The 18568-nt window shown below is 43.0% G+C and overlaps 2 long non-coding RNA genes across 7 annotated transcripts in view; one reads left to right on the top strand and one right to left on the bottom strand.

Moving 5' to 3' along the window:
• Positions 1-18568, top strand: part of LOC135297673 (uncharacterized) — a 96872-nt gene that overhangs the window by 46380 nt on the left and 31924 nt on the right. For 4 of the 5 annotated variants that reach the window (XR_010359599.1, XR_010359600.1, XR_010359597.1 and 1 more), the window contains exons 1-2: positions 5581-5830; positions 17504-17637. This is a non-coding gene — a long non-coding RNA (uncharacterized LOC135297673). Of the gene's footprint in view, positions 1-5580; positions 5831-17503; positions 17638-18568 lie in introns of those variants that run through there. The other variant, XR_010359598.1, reaches the window with a different exon arrangement.
• On the bottom strand, positions 12633-17997 carry LOC135297674 (uncharacterized). 2 transcript variants are annotated; one of them, XR_010359601.1, is made up of 5 exons: positions 17882-17997; positions 16371-16446; positions 15586-15697; positions 15216-15451; positions 12633-15091 (listed from the first exon to the last, which is right to left on the bottom strand). It is a non-coding gene; the product is annotated as an uncharacterized LOC135297674 (long non-coding RNA). The 2 variants fall into 2 exon arrangements; XR_010359602.1 differs by having other exon boundaries at positions 15586-15692.

The raw sequence follows: 18568 nt of genomic DNA, 5'->3' as shown, positions 1-18568 counted from the left end.
TTGTGTCTCTCCATCTCATTGTGTCTCTGTTACTTGATCTCCACATGTCTCGTGAATATTTTAGGGAGTATAGAGCAGAAGCTTTGTAAAATTTCCAGCTACCTCCCAAGAACAAAATTTTCCTCTTTCCCCTGTGCTTTTGGAGTGGATCTTGCCCCTGCCTGGAGGAGTGCTCTGTGTGCACTTCCCCTTTCTCAGGGCTGAGAGCTTTCATAGGTGGCTAAACAAGCACATTTCTCTTATCTGTATCCCAGCTAGGCTGCTTGTCACCACAGCCCAGGATCTTGAGGAACCCCAGGCAGCTACAAATCCCTCTTTTGATCATCAGGCAGACACGGCAAAGCTCTCCTGTCAGATGGTTTGAGAACCCTGTCCTTCCCTGTAACAGTAAACAAACAGCTGGAAAACCAAGGAAGTGCTGCTGCAGTGACAGAGGGAATCCCAGCCCCACCTGTCTGCACCCCGAGCTCCTTTCCCACATGGAGAAGCCAGCAGTGACATGATCCCTGCAAAACCAGCAGTGAAGGAGGGCTGGAGGTGGCTCACACATCAGCACAGCTTCACTGCATCAGAAGAGGCTCACAGCTCCTGTCCTCCAAAGGCAGAAATCCATCCAATCTCATCATTCCATTTAAAGGGAACTGTGCAGACAAGAGGCAGGGTGCCCCTTTATTTCCCCCTCTGTCACTGAAGCAGCAGTTACTGCTCTCTTCAAACTGCCAAGAGCATGCACTGAGAGGAGCCCAGACATAAACAGTGCTGAGCACCCAAGGAAAAAACGTGAAAGGGGAAGATCTACAAGTCTCGTTTGCCTTCAGATGGGAGCAGCTCTAGTGCCTGTTGCCCATGCCAAATGTGATGGATGTGAGCACAGCGCCATTTCTGAGTAATATTTGTTCCTGAATGTAAGCATTGAGATATCAGTGGACTCTTTTGGAAAGTTTATTTTAGTGGATACACCAGTAATGTGTTTCAAACACATCTCCTCCTCTGTCAACCAGAGGACAAACATTTTAAGGGAACACGAACAGTTTCCCATTCATTCTTTAATGGGAATTGCTATTTCCCACACACGGGGACTACTTTGTAGTCATGTAGAAACTAATTTTCTTTCTATTTTGAGAACTCCATGAGGTGCAGGAAGGGGAATTCTTTGCCCTAACTGCAAAGATACTCATCAGACTCCTTGAGTGGCACAAAGCATCCTGTAAGAGAACAGAGGGACTCAAAGGGAAGAGCAATACAGACAGTAAAGTGCCTGTGTGTCATGAGGAGAAAATTTAGGGGTGTAAGACACAAGGCCAGTCTTAGGACTCCTGCACACAGAGAATAGAGCAGCAACTTGGTACTATCATCTGCTTAACATGCTTAATCTGCTTTTTATCTGACAAAAAGCTGGGATTTGTGAACAAAATGCTGCATGTGCTCTTTGCTGTTGAATGTGTCAGCATGCTGCATGTCCCTGTGGCAGATGACAGATCCCTCTGGGGCTGCTGGAGTTTGTTAATTTGCCTCCTTAATGCTGTGGGAACAAAATCCAGCAGTTCACCATCAGGATTCACTGGACGTTCAAAGTTGTGGTCTGTAAACTACATTAAATAAGCGTAACACTAAATAAGTGTTCAAGGTCTGCTGGATTTGATTTATGGCGTATAAATGTGATTCTGCTGACCTAAATACTACTTATTTGTAGTCTGCCTTCTATGAGAATGGTTTGAAATAGGAAGCAAAGTTTGCTCCTGCTTTTTTGAGAGAGTCAGCTAAAAGGGACACGCACTCTTCTCTAGTTAAGAGAAACTCTTTTCCCCCTGCCTCCCTAATGCTTGGAGAAAAGAAAGGGAAAGACAGTGTCCCAGGAGAATCCTGCCTCAGGGGTAGGAGAGAGGAGGGCAGCTGCAAACTGCCCCCACTGGGGGACCCTGACTGTGACTGACCCTGAAGGAACACCCCCAAAACCTGTGCCCCGCTTTTAACCACAGCCTGCTGGCCCCCAGCTACACTAAATAAATATATCAATATCTCTGTCCTGCCCAACTGCAGTCAAACCCTGAGAGTGATTTGGGCAAACCAGTGGGATTTGAGATTTCTGTTAAAAGAAGGGTGCTTATCTGTTTTCAATGCTGCTCAAGTGCTGGTGTCTGAAAGGCCTGAGGAGGATTTTCTGTTTGCTCCTTTAGTGCTGAATCAGGCTGTTGGAAATTAACCTGCTGCCTGCAGAGCCACAGCTTTCACAGGCTCCTAAGCAAGCTGGATTCCTCTGCACAGTGAGTGCAGCTCTTCCCTAAGCCACAACTTTTGTTTACCTCAAATTCATTTCAGGAAGGTGGGAATCAATTATCATTACTTTGGAAGAAATAAGCACAGGCTTGTTTCAAAAGAGTTTTAGCTTTTTAAAAAAAACAACATAGCAAAGAATCTGTCTGTGTGAGCTGGGGGTTAAGCCTAAGAACCTCACTACAATTTTCCCCACTATCTGTTTAAATTTGCAAGGGGGATCCTGTTTAGCACCATCCAAATGGCAGGGGCCATCCAAGAGCAGGTGGATAGGAACTGTGAAATGTAAAAGCTGCACAGGAGCCACCAACACACTGATCTGCACAGAGTGGGCAGTGCCAGACCCGGCAGGTAAAATGCAGCATCTCTCTACAAGTGACACAGAGAGGAAAGTGACCTGTGAAGGAGGTCTGTATATAAAAGTTGCTGATGCATAGCTAATGCTTTGTTTGGGGGAATGAGGGGCTGGCAGGCTCTGGTCTCCTCTCCTCAGGTGATCTGCCTGCAGGCAGTGAAGCAGAAATGTATTTGGCCAGCAACAGAAGGCTGTGTATGCTCTGAGTGTCCGAAAAAATCCTTCATGTAATAGGGTCTGCTGATTGAACACAAAGTCAGATATTGTTAAAAGCAAAATTACTAAAGTGGGGAACTGAATACACCTTTTTTCTTTTTCTTTTTTTTTTTTCCCCCTGGGCTCAGCACGATGAGTGAAAATATGACTGATTAGTGCCTTTTCTGTCATTATTGGTGGTGTCCTTCCTTTTATCTGTGGATAAGATCTCTGTATTTCACCCTAACAACTCTCCAGGGCATTGATCTGCTGCTCTTAAGCCAGTCCTTACTACAATTAAGTCTACACAGAGAATCTGTGTGGCTGCAAGTGCCTAACACTGAGGAGCTTTTAGCTAACCCAGTCTATCAAGCTATCGCACCTATTTGAGATGAGAGAATCAGGAAATGGCAAAGAAAAAGATGTCTGTAAGCAGAAGAAAAATAGCAAAAAAGGAAGAATTATGTGATGGCCATAATGGAATACCTACACCCTTACCCAGGTCATTGTTTGCCAACAATTCCCCCATCACCTGTACTCACCAGGCTTCTCTGTTAATAGGCTCTGATTTCTCATGAGCCACAGCCACCTAATTGCATCCAGGAATGGGACTTACATCCTACTCTTCTCATCACTGTTTCTTATTAGTAGCTGCCATTGCTGCTGTGGTTTTCCCTGTACATTCAATAAAAAGCTCCAACCTTTATCAGGGCTATGAAAATTAGCAGGCACTGGAAATTGGGTATTTCAGCAGCTGCCTCTCTAGTGGATCCACTGCTAAAAGTATCCATGGACAATCTTTCGTATTAAATGTATAGGAAATCTTTGCCAAACAGAGTCTTCATCCTAATGCAAGGGAAACTGCAGGACTGATTTCATGAGGAAAAGAAAAAAGAAAAGGCAAGGCAAGGTCCCCTTGAGCAACAGAATCAATGATATTTATACTGACCAATATCTAATGTGACTTGTCAGCCGTGGAAATCTGTCCTCAGTCAGGGCTCTGGTGGTTTGTGGGCAAATCCTTCCTGGCTCTGCTTTCTTTCCTGGGTCATCACTGCTGGAAGGAGAGCACATGCCAGTTTCAAGCAAGTGGGAAAACAATGCACAGATAAAAATACAGCAGCCTTTTGGTTAGAGGCTCAAGTTGCTGTGTCTAAAATTCCAATAATATAAAATTTATGCTGAGAAAATATCACACTGTGAAAATAAAAACCTAAAGGGTTTATTTTATTGTTTCTGTTGAAATTTCACTTTGAGGAAACGGAAGAAGAAAAGGAATTATTTTTTTCTTGTTGCCATCACAATGTGTTATTTTAGATATTTTTAACATTTAAAGATTTTAGATACTTTTAACATTTGTTTGATGGAAAATGTCTGCTGGGCCATGCTGTGGCAAGGTCCCAGTGGCGTGTGTGGAAATGTTGGGGTTGTTGGTACTCTGGGGCACATCTACAAAGGGAACAACTGTGTGAGTGAAGCAGCCTTTCCTTCACACCTGTATTTAGTATTTATCGCAGTGAAGGTCATGACAGTGCTGGCCCATTTTGAGTGATTATTTTGTTACTATCTGGGTTAAACTGAAATAGGACACAGCTCATTCCGAGGAAACCTCCCTACGGAGATACCTACCTCAGTAATGAGATGAAAACTCAATCTAATTGTGTTTTTTTGCTTCCAGAGCATGCATAGGCAGCTCTCATTCTTAGGAAGTATTTCTACACATTAAAAAAAGCAAACAAAATTTAGGGATTGATCCGTTTTCCATAGAAACTAGGATCTGTTTTGTAATGGGTTTAAATTTAGAAAGACTTACAAGTTAAAGAATAATTCTTTGCTAGTTTTAGAGAGGAGATAGAGAACCTAAGAGAATGTTTAAGTCTCTGATTTTTATATACAGATATTGGTTATGTCTGTATCTCTTCTGTTGTGGTTTGCAGCTGTTTCTGTAATATCCTTCTATAAGTTTATAAGAACATGCTCCATTTGCAGTGATAATGAACTAATTAAGAAACTAAAATCAGCCAGCTTTCTTTTAAAAGAAATCAATTTAATTTAATTTTTTTAAAGTATACTACCACTCTCCAGTTATTGAAATTGCACTCTTTTATGTTTTTAATATGTTTCAACAAGATCAAGTAGCAGCAACAAAATATTCCATTTCCATGGAAATCAGCGCGGTTTTCTTTGACTCTAATCAGACCACTTTGCTGAAAGCTAAACTGTTTATTTTTAACCTCTCAGAAGATGAAAGCTTGGCATGCCTTTTATGTCAGGAGTGTAGCTGTTCTTCTCTGCTTCATTAGGTCTTTTGGCTGCAGCCTCACCTGTGGCTGAGAGCTGGGCAGTGGGACAGATGTGCAGAAGATGCTGAAGCCTCTGCCCTGCCTGCTTTGCTCTGCTGGCAGTTTCCAGCCCAGTGCAGGGGGAAGCAGCACAAAAAAGGAGAGACCTGCACAGGACTGCCTCCTGTCTGTCTGCAGGCTGGCTCAGTGAGAGGCATCAGGGTCTGGAAAGTGCAGGGGATGCTCAGAGAGCTGGGATATCTCATGCACGTGCATGAAATAAAATTGGCTGTCCTATCCTTAGTCCCAAAAGCAAAGGATCAGGTCAGGGCACAGGCAGCACACAGGGGAACCCATATGACACTTTCCAGTCCAGAGGCTGCAGCAGCTTCTCCAGCAGCTCCCACAGCTCAGTGTAAAAGGCAGTTCTGTAACATTTTCCACTGCACATGCACAGAAACAGAGAAACAGAAAAACAGCCTGGAGCCAAAGCTGCTGTCTGAGTCAAGCCACAGCACTTGTACACTGTGCTTGGTGATGAAGGTTCAGAGGCTCTGCAACCTCCTGTGCAGCTGGCACCCACTTCTGGCCCCACAATCAGCTCTGATCACAGATTTCTGGGTGTCCTCCCTGCCTCTGGGAGAAAAATGGCATCAATAGGAAAGCACATTTCAAGAATGCACACTGCAGCATGGTGAAAGCTCTCATTGCACCATGCTTGTAGGTAGGTCACGTGTTTTTATTTTTTCCAAAAAACAAGCTGCTGACTTAGAGCTTTGTACTAAACCAGAAGCTATTTCAGTAAATTGCCTTGGGTGGGTTTGTTTATTTTTTGAGAAACCCAGTTGCTGTAACCAAGCTGATATTTATTTGCACTGATTGAGAAGCACAGGGCAGCAGATCCCATCAATGCACGTGTGTTATGAGGGGTTCAGCTTGGTATTTGGATGTAAAGATGCTGTTTCAGTTTAGAGATACTTATATTTAGGGCTGCCATCTCCTCTGTGCAGACTCAGCACTGCACCAAGGCACTTCTGTGGTGACCAATGTAGGAAGGAGCTAATGCAGAAAACAGGATTCAGGTGGGGATAGGAGCCCTCAGGTGAGAGGAACAGCCAGAGGGAAGGGACTGGCAGGTGATGGCATAAATGGGATGTAGGGCAGGGAAGGAGGGTAGGGAAGTTAACAGGAATTTCCCTATCCATTCCATTCCTGTCTGAGTGCCCCACCAAGGTCTCCTCCTTGCTACAGGTGTGTTGGGGAGGTAATTCTGCTCTTTCAGGTTTCTCGGCAGCATTCTGAAATTGGTGATGTTTGCCACCTTCTCCAGGCTGAGCTCATGATCTTCCCTGCCAACAAAATGTGGCCTGTGGATCTCACCAAGACCACGTGTATTGATCTGATAAGACTGATTTATTGGTTTGGGGTTTTTTTCTTTTTCTTTTTTGACCTCAGCAGTTTAACTTATTGATGTATCTGTTTGGCCTTGCTTTTGTTGAAGGTTGTGTACCTGAGCACAGTTTAAAATCAGCTGTAGTGGTTTTTCCTTTCCTTGTCTTATGCTCCTGTGTGCCTGACAGTGCCAAAGCCACGGCAGGGCTCGGGGACACCACGGGGCCTGAACCTTCAAGGGCAGGAACAGATAATCAGCTCATCAACACAAAGGCCTGTGCAGAGATTTTATTTACCTCTGCTGATGACACGCAGGAGGGAACAATCTCCTGCTTCCTCTTTAATAGCTCCGTGCTTCTGCACAAACAACAGCAACCAGCAGTAAAATTGTCTCCTTGCCAGTAAGGTCAGGAGCTGCAGCTCCCAATTCACAGGGAAAAGTGTGTAGGAAAATACCATTTTGGTGAGGTCACTCTTTACCCTGGAAGTGGCACTGAACTGCCTGCATGGGGTCTCTGCCAGCTGGGGAGGGAGAGAGGTTTTCTCATGATGCCTTTTCATCAAGTATTTTAGTAATGCCAGAGTTGAACTAGGGAGACAGCAGGAGGATAATCAGAATGGCCTGATATGAAATAATCCCCTCTGTTTTACTTGTGGTTTTTTTTTTTGTTAGCATTTAGATAAGACTTTAATTAAGGATTTCATTTGTTGCCTATTGATCTTTGATATTTACCCATAGTTGGTTGGTTTTTTTTTTTTGATTGATTTGATCTTGCTAGATAGGAATTAAATATACAATTAGTTTTAAGTTAGCTGAAACTGAATAGTTCAGTTAATGAATGATTTGCTGACAATACTAATTGCTCAGGCTGCTGATAGACTCCAGGAACCACTGCAAGATAAACTGATATATTATAGCAGGTATCTGAAACCTGGCAGATGGTTAGGGAGAAGAAGCAGATAAGCAGGCTCAGGGAATTCCAGAAAAAGTTAACCTTTTTCCTTTCTGGGCCACATAGGCCTCACCTGAGGCATCATTGCTAGAAAAATTAGGCCATTGTAAGATTTGTTGGCTCAGTGCAGCTTTTGTTAGTGCCAGGCACAAAAGAGAGGCGTGTGAGCATGTGCAGTGTTTAATTGCCTCTGAGCCAGGGCTCTGGTGCCCACCTGGGGCAGCCCTCCCCCAGGTGTGTTCAGTGGTGTCTTTCCCAATGTACAACCCAAGGAAGAGGGAGCAGACTGCAGCACACACTTGTGAGTGCGAGGAAAGGGCCACGGGAGCACAGCTTTGCTTCTTACGTTATCCCTATGCAAAATGTTTCCTGGGAATATCATTTCTGGTGATTCCATTCTGCGGAGCAACAGCAAAACAAGAACCTACGTGCCTGCCAGAAGGTGCAAGTCAGCCAGGACCAGGAAGAAAAAGGGGTGAAGGGATGTGTTTGTGTGTGAGAAGGAGACAAAAGTTTCAGTTGTTTAAGTCCCAGGTGATTTCTCTTAAAAATAAAAAAATCACAACTTCTATTTTCTTTTTCCTGCCTGTTTTCCCTAGAGAGAATTATCTTTTCTTCTCCAGTTTTCCTCCTTCACAGACCCACGTTTTGTTGTTTTTTTTTTTTTTTTTCTTTTTGGCACAGCAATAAGAGGAAGAAAAGAAAGTATGCCAGAGGAAATGAAGGAGAAATGGATAAGCACAACCTGAAAAAGCATTTTTTTTTTTTTAACACTACCAAAAAACCAGAAAATGGTTTTAAAGTAACTTTTATGACGTAGTAGCCATTCAAAGTATTTTTTTTTTAAATGCCTATCAGGTCAAGCAATTGTTTCTGCGTCTGTCATGCAAGTGAATGAGTAACAATGGGATAGTAAAACCTGGCTGACTTCATAATTAAAAATAAAAGTGGTAACATCACTTTTTGCTTCTGTACAGCTTCTTGCTTTCTCACTATGATGTTGAACACCAGCTTTAGTGCTGCCTTGTGCACTTAGGGTTTAGAAGTGTGTTGCTACATTAGAGGGGATTAGATTGGCTGGGGCTCTGAGCAACCTGGTCTGGTGGGAGGCGTTCCTGCCCCTGGCAGGGGGGTGGAACAAGATGAGCTTTAAGCTCCCTTCCAACCTCACAAATTCTGTCATTCTGTGATTAAGGCATTTGGCCCTGAACACTGAGCCAGGGAGCAGCAGGGGCTGCCTAACCCCATGAGGACACAGCACCTGTTGATGGAGGCAAACCATCGCCCAGCAGCCTTGCCCTACAAGGGAAAAAAAAAAAAACAAAAAAAAACAGAAAAAGAGCTTTTTTTTTTTTTTTTTCTCCACAAAACTGGTGAGGATGGAGGAAGGGAGCAGGTGGAGATACCAGGGGTGAGGTTCATCTGCCACAGGAGGGAAAAGTTGGGACCATGCCCAAAGGGAAAGGGAAGCTCAGCCAGGAGGGCTTTTGAGGATACCTTTCTCTGAACAGGAAAGCACTTCATTCCAATAGTGAGAAAGGATCTGGTTTAAGGGCTAAAGTAAAAAGCTGTGTATTGCTGAAAATGCAGAGTCTCAATTTTCCTGTGACATGCAGGATTCATTTCTGGGCCTTGCAGTTCATGAGATAATGGACTGCATAACTGTTCTTCATTACTGTGACTAACAGCCCCTTTTTGGCACACATCCTGGAACTCAAAGCAGTGTAATTTTTATTTCTGGATATCACAACTAATTATTCTATTACAACTAGCTGTAATGTTACAACTAACATTATTCATCTGGGCCCTGGTTATCCTTTCCCTTTTATAAATCCTACTTCTGCACAGATTAAATTTTGAGGTTATTAACACTTTGATTACGGTCTAGTCGTATTAAATTATCCCTTGGTAGTAAGGTTGTCCTGTCAACCACTATGATACCCACAATTAATTGAAAACATAACTGGTGGTTTGAAGCAAAGTCTAAGCTGGAGTAGGGGAGCAACCCCCGGGGAGTCTGGTGCAGGCTCAGATGGGCTTTCCCTCCTTCTCTGCAATGGGGCTGAACACAAAATGGAGTTAGGCTACAAATGGGAACAGGATTTAGGCTTGTAACAAAAGTGGGTGGCTGCATGCTGAAGCATAATTAGTTTTTTAAGTCCTCCTGGGTGACACAGGAGAGAGAAATATGAAAAATAGGAAATTGAGTTACTACCTCTGCTTAAAACTAGGTCCCCATCCCTGTGTGTTCAAAGGGCCTTGGGGAAACATCACAGCTCCAGGGAACAAAAATCATGGTGTTTGAGCCTTCAGCCCTGGCATACAATGCCACTGCCCACCCATGCACGGGGCCTTTCAGGTTGCTGTTTACCAGGGTACTTCAGGGTCCCTGAGGGAGGATGTGCCACAGAGACTCCTTTGGGGCAGTTTCCAAACATACATCACCCCTGGACTGAGCAGCCCAGGGGAGCAGCTCCATGGATAATTGCCTTTTTGGCAGCTGTTGCCTCTGGCTGGGGGCTGCCATGGGAGGGCTGCTCACCCCAGGCCTGCCTTGTTTATCTCCCCACACCGGGACAGACAGTGAGCTACGATTTTCCTTTCCATAATTATTGATGGAGTGCCTGGTAAATGCTTCCTTGCCTCCTCACCAGACTCAAAGGTTAGCTTGTTAACAAGAAGGTTTTCAGATACTCCCCACCCGTGCTCCCTTCAGGGGTGAGCGGGGTGGCTTTTAATGGTTGTTTGATGCTGTTCACACGGGCAGGCAGCACGATAACAAGGCAAATGATTGTCTGCTTTGCTGATCAGAGCCTGTAATAACTGCTGGCTTGGTGCTGCACATTCAATTCCTGACAAAACAAAAGGCACTTACCGTTTGGGCTGATGCTATTTTTACCCCTGACACCAGTTTACCCCAGTTGGGCATGGGGTTGTTGCGTCTAATTGCGAAAGATCTTGGATGATTTCTTTTCCCTGATATCTCCAGAGGCATAACTTCTGGAGCGCCAGCAGCAGGCAATACAATTTCAAACCATTTGGGAATGACAATTAGGGATTATTTAGGTGATGATTGAGCTGCCTGAGAGCTCAGTGCCCACCAAAATGCACTGTGGCCTTAGACAAAGGGAATTTTCTTGCCTGCCTGCATCTGATGAATGTAGCCTACATCTACTTGCATTATGGTGGCTTCTTTTCTCTGTAGCTGAACACCTCAGTTCAATTGTTTGCACCTGCAAAAAGTAGTGTGTCCATCCTTGCATGGGGACTGGAGCATTGTCACACGGGGTTTGTCTATGCTAATTTATGTAACTGCATAGAATACAAAAATAAATTGCAAGTATCTCTAAAAAGAAGAAGCTATTTTTTTTCTTCCCACTAATCTCTAATAGTAAACTTGGGTTTGTAATAAATAGGTTAATAAATAGTAAATATAGGTTTATGGGTAAATAGTAAACTCAAATTTCTGCTGAATTTCTGCTGCTGGTTAGTTCCACTAAACCAAGTGGGCAAAATTGTTTTGTTATACAGGTGTGGTTTTCATTTCGTGCTTGTTGCATTTTTACTATTGGAGCACAGGTGGAATTTTATTTGACGTAGGACTTAAGGCTGTGTTTCCAACACTAAATATCCTGTACTTTGGAGGCAGCCTCTGCTGTTCTGCCCTGGCATCTCCCAGCCCTCAAGCAAGGCAGGAATGCATTGCAGACCTTTCCAAATTACCCAGTCCTTGCAGGTGGCTGGAGCATAGACACGGTGGGATTTTCCCTCTGCTCCCCTTCCTGCAGGGAGCCTGGAGTTCACCAGCTCATCAGCTTCTTCCCTCCACTCTTGTTGGTTGTTAACTGTTTCCAGAAAGGTTCCTGGATCTGGGTTAACTGGGAGCTGTTGCCCTCTCGTGCAAGCCTTTGCTCTCAGAGCCCAGGAGAACCACTGGCCGCACTGCGCAAAACCAACCGCGGCTTTGGTCCCGAGGAACTCGGCCTGATGTATGTGGAGCTCACACATTCTATAAATAAGCAAAGTGCATGTGTTAGGGCACAGAAGTAGGAGGACAATGTCAGAAGACATTTGCCGCTTGCTTGAGGAGCAGTCAGTTGAGATGAAAGCTTTGTGGCCAGACTTTCCCAAAATGCTTGCTTGCATGATTGAGGTCAGCTCTCATTTAGCCACTAAAATTAGCAGTGGAGCTTCCAGGCCAGCTGACTCTTTTGGGTGTTAAACAGCTTTGACAGCCTGGCCAGAGATATCCCAGAAAATGTAGCTGAGTGTGGGAAAAAAAAAAAAATTCTATTGGTTATGGAGTTTCTCCAAATGGAGTGGATCTCCTTTGGAAACATGTCCCTCACACTGCCTGCTAAGGTTTTGAAAACCTACTTCTGCTTTGCAGGTAGGCAGGAGACACTTGGAGATATGTGCAGACAGGGAGATACAGATCTGTAATGCACATCCACAGCTCTAGGGCTGCTTGAGCTATGTTCAAGCTGCTGAGCACTCAAGTGATGTAAGATTGGATGAAAGTAGTTAGTCAGTACAACAGTCCCCAACCATAAAACAGGCACTGTGCTCTGCTTCTCCCCAGGAATGACAGGGGTGGCATTTAAAAACAAACAAAAAACCCCACAACAAACCCAAACAAGCAGAAAAAACAGAATACCAAGCTTTTTCCTTCTTGCTCCTGTTTTTGGTGTTGCCCTTTGTCTTCTGGTTTTAGCTTTGAAAGCTTGAAGTTTCCCCACTGTGAATTGGGTAAGATGTATTTTTAGAAAACAATAAGGATCTCATGAGGTTAGAGCTGGGTCTAATAAAGAAAAGACTAATTGGGGAAGGGCAGGAACCAAACTATAATGTTTCACTTATTATTATGAAAATTGTCCATGAATACAAAGAGGAAACAGCTGGAATTAATATTGTCTCACTTGCATTTCGATTTTTTGAAGTCAAACAGAACAAGAAATATTTCCTAAGAAATGAGAAATTGAAATACTATTTTTTGAGTTTTTCATGCAAAAATCTTTAATCCATAATCCATTATGGGAAATATCCATAAAATGTTTTTCCATATGTCCTGTAGAAAGCTGGTCCTTTAGAAAATACCTAAATTCTCTTTCTCTATCTGTTCCAGATACTTTAGGCTTAATGTAGAAATCACAAAATTTCTTAATACAAAGGGCAGCAAATGAAGCAGGACTCTGGGTAGAAAGGCCCCTGGGAGGCTATTGACTAAATCTGCAGGTTCATTAATCACCTATGGATAAGAGTTTTCTTTTTTTTTTTTTTTTCCCATGAGCCAGAAGATATATTTTTAAGTAAGACAAATGAAGAAAGGGTGGTTCTACAACTCATTTTATGACAGTAATGGAAAGTCAGAACTTTATTTCGAGTGTGTATCCACCATCTGTGGGGAGCTGGAGCAGAAATGAGTGATAAGGCCTTTGATCATCTCTCAAAATGAAACCTCATTGAACAACCTCTCTGGGTGAAATTCAGCCCTTGGATATGAAAATATTTCTTGTTAAAGACATGCATCTTAGAGCTAAACACAGCTACAGGAGTCCAGGCCAAACAAATCTGATCAGGGTATGAAAGTGAATTTTCACTGGTTTTATGTAGGGAATGGTGTTGGATCGGTGAATGAAGTCCTTCAGAGCTCTGATAAAAATGATCTTTATCAAAACTAACAAATTTGGTTTGCCCATCTTGGGTCATTTTATTGTTATTTTATCTTTGTCAGCGATCACCCAGAACAAAGTTTTCAGACTTTCCAGGAAATTAACTGAAGATCAGTTACTGTGCTGTCTTCCAAATTTATGACTCTGCAGCTGACTACAGACCCAGACAAACAGCCATAAATAATCTCTCGTGTCTTCCAGCTCATCAAACTGAAATCTGCTTCCTTGGGAGGAGGCAAAATGAAATTGGTGCATTACAAACAAATTTATTAAAAGGTGTGTTCAGTCTTTCATGAAGCATGAGAAATCATCAGCGCTTAGTAGGAAATGAGATTTTTTTTCCTTTTTACTTTTTATTTTATGGGTATGAATGTATCTGAGAAACTCAATAAGAGGAGCAGCATGGAATAAGTTTACTTTCTAGAAGTCAAAAGCAAAGGCCAGACCTGGAGCTGATTAATGGCTACATAATCTATCAGTTCAGAATCAAGGAGCTGTGGGTAGAGGCTAAGTTATTTGTAAGGTAATTTAGCTTGACCTAACGAAGGCTAAGTTCCCAGACTATGGCAAGGTCTATCAATCTCTCTGGCTCTGGAAGCACTTGGGGAGTTTTCTTACTGTATCATCATAAGTGCATTTGTTGTTGATGAAATATTACAGCAGAGAAGATTTTTAAAAAATTCTTTTTAAAAAGTAAGACTATAGCAGTGGTGGTAGTGCCTGTGGGATAACAGATTATTATTAGAAGGGGGAAAACTGCAACAGCAGGGTACAGTGGTGAATTCCCCAGATGCAGAAAATCCTTTTACCCTCTTTAATCTGCAGCAGGGATGATTAAGTTTCTGCCTTGGCACAAAATGTTTGTTTAGCAAGTCCCATTGTGTCAGGCCTTTTCTTGCAGCAGGTAATGGCAGGTGTTGTGGTGGGGTGAGAGGAAGCTCCTGCTGACTACAGACAGAAGGTACCTGAGGAAGGTGCCTCATCTGAAGGGTTTTGTTTGCACACACTTAGACCAAATTTTGCTAACTGGTGGCTACCAAAAAGTAGCACATTTCCAGCCCTCACCAACACAGCCTGGTACCTTCAGCTGCCCAAAATCTAGGATTTGATCAGTTGTCCCTGACCCTCCTGCCAGCTCCTGCCAAGGAGCTCCTCTCTTGGTGCCTGTTCTGCACAGACGTGTGCTGGAGAGGGAATGAAAGCAAAGGGACTCCCCTGACACCTCAGTGCTGCAGAGATCCAGACACCTGAGCCCCTCAAAGGTTTTCCATCTTTGCAACAAGTCTTACTGCTTGGATAAACACTGCTCCCAACTCTCCAGTTTCCTGACTACAAATAAATTTGGGCCAGTTTTCTTCACATGGATAAACATGGTGAGTACTAGGCATGAATGAGGAATATTAAAGTCTACATTGTGCATTATTTTTGCATTGTTGAAGACAACAGAAGAGCAGCCCATGGCTGTTTGCACACCTGGTACATCCTACAAATTATTTGCTCAAGAAGGGCTGAGGGTCTGGCACAGTCTGTATAAGACACTGCAAAAGCTTCCACTGGTTTCAGTGACTTCTAGTTGAAATTGCTTTGTTGAAAGTCTTTGCTACTTTTCTCCAACAAAAATGTTGTCTTTTTTAATAAGGAGAATTATCTGTGGTTTTTCACTGTAGCTCTGTTTACCCTGTTGCTTTACTTACTCTGTATTCTTACCAATATTTAATTTGTTCATATAGCCATTAAATTCCTCCAGGAATGGTCTTTTGGGGCTAGTTTTCAGTTTGCTGTTATATTCCTTTCTCACACAGCAAATCCAGATGCTGGGTTTTTTTCCCCACTGCATTATTCAGCCTTGTATTCTTTCCCAGGTTTTCCTCCCCTTTCTCCCCCTTCTTCCTCCTTCCATGTAGAGGAGTGTGCTGTGCCTTTTTTTGTTCTCCCTTTCTGCTTTCCTCATTTCCTTGTGATATACCTCTGGAAAGAAAATAAGTAGAGAAGGAGCCATGGAAAGAGGCAGTATAGCCATACTTAAAAAACAGGAAGCCAAAGATATGGAGTGATGGATGGTAGTTCAACATAATGTCTGAGCTCTCCTCACCCATTTTGTTGCTTTATGCTAAGCAGAACTGCCACATTCTCCATTTTAAAGATGGATGAAAGGGTTAAAACAGCAAAACCAGCCAGTTCAATCTTTTATGTTTGCAAAGCAAGGCTTCAAAACGTAGCTCAAAGCTGTCTCTGGATGGTGCAGGCTAAATGTGGCAGCAGTAGCAAGCTCCTGGACTTCCCCACAAGGCTACCAGAGGCATTTTGGGGCTCCTGTCCCAGAAACAGCTGGCAAATAAACAAGACTCAAAGTCAGGATTTGCATTCACTTATTTACTTCAATGAGTTGTAATTCTGCTATGGGATTTTATGTTTTCTAATGATGTTTTGAATTTTATTTTAATAGTAGTGTCATTACTTACTCTGGAAGTATACTTCATTTGCTTAGACACCTCAGTATTCCAGGGACATCTCTCTTTTCAGAAGGAAATTAATTCAGTGTTTAACTCATAGAGGCATCTTCTGCAACCTGTTCTTAAAGAGCAAAACAAAGATAAATTCAATGTAGTGCAAATCATAAGAATAATGTCCAGTGTCTTCCTTCCTCCTTTCTTGGGGCAGACCTGCCAGGCAGCATTACAGAGAGCTCTCTGGTGGGAAAAGGAGATGCAGAAAGTGCTGCCATCAGTCTTTGCCTGCACTTAGACAAACCCGCTGACATTCACGGACTGTAATGGCAGAAAAGCTCTCCAAAACAATTTGACCATAGAAATTTGAGTTATCATCATTGTCGTATCTCAGTCTGACAGGGAAAATGATTTGTCGGTCAAAATGTCTCGTAAACACAGACATTTGATTCAATTTAATCAGAGGCAGCTCCTTGCGCAGAATGCGGGTGGCTCATCCCCAAGGGAAGGGGGAATGGAAGAGCAGGGAATTCACTGACTCCTGCACTGCTGCAAGGTGGCTCTGGGTCAGCAGGGAATGCATCAGAGGAAATGCTGACTGCCTGGGGAGAGGGAGTGTTGTGGTGTTTGCAAGGGTTCCAGGACAGGGGAAGAGATGAATCTGACTCCATATTCTTAGAAGGCTGATTAATTATGATATGATATTATAAGAAATTAAATACTAAAACTATACTAAACTACAGAGAGAAGAATAATTCAGAGGGCTAGAAAAGAATGAATAATAAAAACTCGTGACTGACCAGAGAGTCCGACACGGCTGGACTGGGATTGGTCATTAAATGAAAACAATTCACATGGAATCAATCAAAGATGCACCTGCAAAACAAAGGGAAAAGTGATCAGATAATATTGTTTTTCTTTTCCACTGAAGCTTCTCATCTTCCCAGGAGAAAATCCTAGGCAAGGGAATTTTCCAGAAAATATCATGGACAGAGGAAGGCTGTCCCAGGCCTTGGGAGCAGCTCCCCATTCTGGCTCAACATGCCAGGCACAGGCTGGGCTGAGCTGGGACTGAGGTTTGTGAGCTACAGTCAGCCAGAGACCTGTTGGGAAGAGGGAAAATCCAAGTATCCCTTTATACCTGGATGACAGCAGTGAGGGATGGGGCTGGCCCAGTGCCAGCCAGCAGCACCCAGGATCTCCTTCTGCAGGCACTTGTGGGCCTGAGCAAATCTCCTTGTGCTAATGGCCTTATTAAGATCAAGCCAGTGTACATTGCAAATCTACACAAAGAGAAATTAGAGCCCAGATTAGATTAGGGGCTGAAGGCTAGGAGCATACAGCTGTTTGCCAAATTGCACGCTGAATTTCATTTCTGAATAGACTTTTACTGATAGCAATTTGAAGGCAGTCATTAGAGCCATCAGCCTTTGAATGAGAAATTTCAAGGGACACTTCAGCATAAATCTGCTCCTCTGCTATAAGGAATTATTCCTGATATGCTTTGGGCTATGGAAACCAATTACATGAATTTTGCACAATAACCTGTTTCTCCCAAACAGGGGTAGCACCCCTGGCCATAAACAGACATCTTTTTACTTGCAATTAACTGTGTGGGTGTATAAATATAAGGAAAACTGCCTTTTCAACTTGAGTTTAATAAACAGAAAACAATGGGGGAAAGCAATCATCATTTACAGTTAGAATATGAGACTCTAGCCATCCTTATTCCCTTCCTCTGCAAGCCAGCTGGAATTGTGAAAACAAACCCTTTCCCATTAAATCATAAATACTGCAGGTTTTATTCCTTACTGACTCCTAGGCTCCAAGATTTAGGAAAGGGTAGGATATTAATTTCCAGAGCTAAACTTCATATAACTCACAGTGCTGTAGTTGTCATTTAAACTTCAGGTGTGTTTTTCTTCTATTGCAGAGCTGCCCTGTAATCCCCAAATCCTACTGAATTCACACCCTGGCGACGTAGCAATGTCAAAGGGATGCAACTGGTAATTCTGCCTGGCTGTTAAACTGCCTCATGTCACCCTATTTCCAATGGCTGCTGACAAGGTATGTGTTTTACCTGCTTCCATGTGCTTTAATCTTAGTATTAGTAGAAAAATAAGCCCATATTAATGCTTAGAGCCACTGTTATCTTCTCTCTCTGCCAGCCAGTTCTATGTTAATATCAGTGTTTCTAAACTGAAGCTTTGTACGTGTGACTCAGGCCTCCCATGTCATTAGTTTGCAAACCCTGAGAGCATTTTCTTACACAAAAAATTGCTCAGGGAAGGAAGAAGGTCTTTTTATTTACCTTCAGATTTCCATCCTTGAGGATTTTCTTGCTGGGTGTTCTCAGGTTGCAGCTGCAATTAGAAGACTTAATTGATTTTGTATGAACATTGGGATTCCTTCATTCCCCAGCAGCAGATTTCATTAAAACCACCACCCAATATCATGAGACACGCAATTAAATTCTCAAGCTGCCAACATAGTTGCAAAAATGGTTTATAAAGCCCCAAGTGATAAACATGTTGAGAGAGGAGGCTGAGCTGCTCCAACTCCTGCTCTAGCAGAGCTCTGGTGTGGATTCACATTCTCTGAAAAATCCCTTCGCCCAGGATTTTTCTCCTGGGAAGGTGAGAAGCCTCAGAGAAAAGGAAAACAATTATTTTCTCATTTGCTTCTCCTGTGTTGTGCTCCTTTGGAATGTGTTTGGAGATTGTTTACCCACAGGTGATTGTTTAATTGGATTCTGGTGTGAGTTCTTTTGACTCATTGGCCAATTGGGGCCAAGCTGTGTCAGGACTCTGGAAAGAGAAACAAGTTTTCATTATCATCTTTTTAGAATTCAATAAGTATCCTTTCTGTATTCTTTAGGTATAGTTTAGTATAGTGTAATATAGTATTATAAACTAATAAATTAGCCTTCTGAAAACATGGAGTCAGATGCATCATTCCTGCCTTCGTCAGGCATTTCCCAGCAAGTACAATACTCTGG

Source organism: Passer domesticus, chromosome 3 (genome assembly GCF_036417665.1).
Source record: "Passer domesticus isolate bPasDom1 chromosome 3, bPasDom1.hap1, whole genome shotgun sequence".
Taxonomy (NCBI): domain Eukaryota; kingdom Metazoa; phylum Chordata; class Aves; order Passeriformes; family Passeridae; genus Passer; species Passer domesticus.
This window is presented reverse-complemented; position numbering and strand designations above follow the sequence as displayed.